The sequence below is a fragment of the Castor canadensis genome, chromosome 10 (genome assembly GCF_047511655.1).
Source record: "Castor canadensis chromosome 10, mCasCan1.hap1v2, whole genome shotgun sequence".
NCBI lineage: Eukaryota > Metazoa > Chordata > Mammalia > Rodentia > Castoridae > Castor > Castor canadensis.
The window spans coordinates 122110417-122114735 of NC_133395.1; the positions used below are offsets into that span (position 1 = coordinate 122110417).

The 4319-nt window shown below is 42.7% G+C and overlaps 1 non-coding gene across 1 annotated transcript; it reads left to right on the plus strand.

The window, feature by feature from the left end:
* Positions 1–3887: 3887 nt before the first annotated feature.
* LOC141413038 (U1 spliceosomal RNA) lies at positions 3888–4051 on the plus strand. The gene has a single exon (XR_012437876.1). It is a non-coding gene; the product is annotated as a U1 spliceosomal RNA (small nuclear RNA).
* The last annotated feature ends 268 nt before the right edge of the window (positions 4052–4319 follow it).

Genomic DNA, 4319 nt, shown 5'->3' on the forward strand with positions numbered 1-4319 from the left:
GCTGGTGAGGTTTGCAGCCAGCGCAGTGAAAGGCTTATCAATTACTGATCTTCTCCTTCTCTAGATGTGCATGGTGCATTTCATGCTGGCTATGATGTGTGAAGAGAAAAAGAGGAGGCTGTTAGGATGCTCTTGCTGGCACATTGGTTTTCTGCTCCCAATTAAAGTAGGACACTAAAAGGCCTGCGTTTGATAGTGTATGTCTATACCCCAGCTACTTGAGAGACAGAGATGGGGAGAATGGCAGTTCCAGGCCAGCACAAGCAAAAAGTTGGTGAGGTCTCATCTCAATCAATAAACCAGGCATGATGGTATGTGCTTGTGATCCCAGATATGCAGGAAGGATAAGTAGGAGAATCATGTTCCAGCCTAGCCCAGGCAAAAATGCCAAACTCTGTTAGAAAAATAACTAAAGCAAATAAAGGTTGGAGGCATGGCTCAAGTGGTAGAGCAAGTCTAGCTAGTAGGAGATCCTGAATTAAAACCCAAGTGCCATCAAAAAATAATAAAATAAAATGGGACCTTAGAATTTCGGGTGACACTGTCTGTCTGGATGAACTTGGGCAAAGTGTTGCAGGGTGGGAGGCCCAGATGCCTTGGCCCAACGGCAGATGACACCTGGGGGATGGCCCACACCAGTGTGGGTTTATGCCTTTCCTTCTCCATGGGGGACCTCAGGAGCTAGTATCCACAGCCTTACACCAGATGCTAATCAAATTATATCCAGATGCTCTATAAACATGTGTCAGCAGTTGAAAAGCCCTGTCCTAATTGGGACAAAATTATTTTTTCCAATGCTGTAGGTAAAATGCACAAGTAAAAATACAACTCTGTGGTTGTTTAAATATACCCCAAGGTGCTTTATCTTCCTTTAACACAAAGAAAGTCCAGGTTGAACAAATATTGTGTGTGCTAGTAGGAAGTATGTTTGGAGAGAGGAGTGGAGGGAGAAAGGAATTAGACAGCTTTTCCAGCTCCCCCTGCTTACAGATGCTGTCTCTTCATGGTTTAGTACCTGATAAGTTTTAGTAAATTCTTTTTCATGCTTGCTGATTGAGGAGTGCCTAATATTAGCAAGTGTAATTATCACATACTGAAGGACTCTAGAATGTTCTTTTATGCTTCTTTTAAAGAATGTTCTTTTAGTACAGAGATTATGTTTTACAACAAATGCTTCCACTGTGCTATGGTTTGATTAAGCGTCCCCAAAGGCCATTTATTAAGGCCCCAAGATAATCAGCCTGTGGTGCTACTGGGAGGTGGTAGAAACTTTTAGAGGTGGGGCCTAGTCACTGGGTGCATTCTCTCGAAGACGACAATGGGACTCCAGCCCTCCCTGTCTCTCTCTTTGCTTCCTGACCACCATGAAGTGAAGAGAAACTCTTCACCTTGTGTCCTTGCCATATGTGCTATGTTACCACCTGTCCAAAGTGAAGTGAGTGTGGACCGAAATCTTTGAAGTCATGAGCAAAAGCAAACCTTTCCTCTTAATGAGTTGTTTACCTCTGGTATTTTGTCACAATGGAAAAGTTGACTAATCCAAACTTCCCTTTGTTGAGGTTCTACCTTATGCACTGGGCAGCAGGAAAGCCTAAGTGACCAATGTTGTAGACAGCTGTGAGCTTTGATGAAGCTCACAGTGTTGTAAGGGAGAAAGACAAGTAAACGGGAATTGATGTTACACGTGGAAACGTGAGAGAAGCTGGAGAAGGCACAAGCTTGCTGGATTCAGCCGATGGTTTGGGAAAGCTTCCAGGAGAAAGACACAGGGTGAAGCATTCAGCTGAAGTAGAGAGAAGAAGGGATGAGATGAGGAAGACCCAGGCTGCAAGCCATGCCCAACAATGTCAGTGGCTACAAATCACACAAATTCTGCTGGAAGATAAATTAGTAACCAGAGATGGGCAGAGTCCAGATTACTATTTTGGGGAAGATAGACTACTGTACTAGGTGGGAGGCTGTGCTGGGTCCATGGTCCCAAATCTAAACCCAGACCAAACCTCTAGAACTACAGCTTAGGACATGATATCTAGTTAGTAGTAGACACAACAAAACTATGATAAAGAACTAGTACGTGATGACCAAATGTGTGAGGCTATTAGGATGGTTACTGTTTTTTAAAATGGAAAACAAATGGTGAGGATTTGAAGCTGGAAATATTGTGCATTGCTGATAGGAATGTAAATGGTTCCACTGTGTGGACACCGTGGGTTGTTTCTTCAAATATGTATATAGAATGATCCTCTGACCTAGGAAGCAATTCTAGGTACATACTCAACAGGGTTGGAAACAGGAATTCAAACATATATTTGAATAGCCATGTTCATAGAAGCATTATTCACAGTGCCCAAAAAAGTGAAAGCCACGCAAATATCTAGTGATGAAGAGATAAGCAAGATGTGGTAAATACATACAATGAAATATATTCAGCCTCAAAACGGAAGGATGTTCTGATATGTGCCACTTGAGTGAGATTTCAAGACAGTATGCTAAGAAAAACACAAGGACACAAAAGGACATGAGTCCACTCATACTGGGAATGCAGAATAGGCAACAGGAAGTGGAATAGAGGTTTCCGGGAGCTGGGGGGTAGAGTGAATAAGGGGTTTTACTTCAGAGTCACAGAGTTACAGAGTTTCTGTTTGGGGTTGTAAATAGAAAGTGGTTTCCAAAACTGTGAATGCACGAATGCTACTGAACTGCACACTTAAAGTGCGTAAATGGTAAACTTTGTGTTATGTCTGCTTTGCTGCAATATTTTTTCAAAAGGTACAAATCTCCCTCCATAATTTCGAGGCAGTCATTCAGAGAGCAGTTTGGTGGTGGGGGGAATCACTGGGACTAGCTTAATCTACAGCTATTAAAGTTCCAGAGATGAAAACAGCCACAGTGTTTGCTTGTCCTGTGTGGGACATCAGGTGACTTGGCATCACTGTCATAAAGAAGCCCTTGAGTGTGTAGGGATGTCTGTAGGATGTACCTTTGGGATATAGCTAACTGTGAGCACAGATAAGCCCCTCATCTTTTGATATGTGATTGAGCCAACATGGGGTCTGAATCTGCTGAAAGCAGGGAAATCCACAGTCTTTCTTTAAGGAGGGGGGCAGATGGGAATATCTCAGCTCCTATTGCCCACTTCCACGAATCCCTTAAGAGAAATTCATTTCTTAATGTCAGTGCTAAATAGAAGCCGTCAAGTGCCAGCATCCGCTTCTGCAGACACGCCACATTGCATGACTCTGTGAGTCTTTGGACTTGTGTCTATATCCCAATGATGGGGAAGGAGGAGCATGGGAACATGAAGTGCCCTGGCCTGTTCCCTAGAAAGCAGAGCCTGAGACAGGCTGGAGTGCAGGAGGGCCCATTTGGAAAGTGACCCTAGGGATTGAGAATGAGGGATGTGGTGGCAAAACAGAGAAGGAGCATCCATAATGTGAAAATCTGAAACCTGAAAGGTTCCGATGTCTGAAAATTCTGCACTTGACCTCACATAGCCAGGCCAGCCAGAGTCAAAACAGACACAGTGAAAGTATTGCATAAAATTACCTTAAGGCTTTGCAAATGAGGTGAATATGAAACCTAAAGGATTTTTATGTTTAACTTGAGTACGTTTTTGAAGATATCTCATTCTGTAGATGCAAAGATTTCAAACACCAACGACAATGAACCAAGAACCTAAATCTAAAACAATTCTGGTCCTAAGCACTTCAGATGAGGGATACTTAAATTGTCCTAGGAGTTGTTACCTAATATGATGCCCTGACAGCAATAAGTAATCCTGCAGGACATTTTGCACAGGCATATAAGTGAAGCCAGAGCTGTTCACTTTGGCAGTGCAAAGGGGAGATATTTACCCTTCAGTTCAGTTCCTGGTTAAGAATGGCATCATACTTACCTGGCAGGGGAGATACCATGATCACGAAGGTGGTTTTCCCAGGGTGAGGCTTATCCATTGCACTCTGGGTGTGCTGACCCCTACGATTTCCCCAAATGTGGGAAACTCGACTGCATGATTTGTGGTAGTGGGGGACTGTGTTCGTGCTTTCCCCTTAAAAATAAAAATAAAAAAGAACAGCCTCATGCTGGTGGAGTGGTTCTTGTGGTAGAGCATTGTGAGTGAGAGGTCCTGAATTCAACCTCCAGAACCACAAAAATAGCCCCCAAAAATAAAACAAAAAAAAAACTCCACCAGTGTACTTTGATCAGCATGCTAAGCAAGATAAGCCAAGTTCAAAAAGTCAAATACCACACATTCTTGCTCATTTGTGGAATCTAAAATAAAATAATAATAATAATAATAATAATAATAATAATGGGAC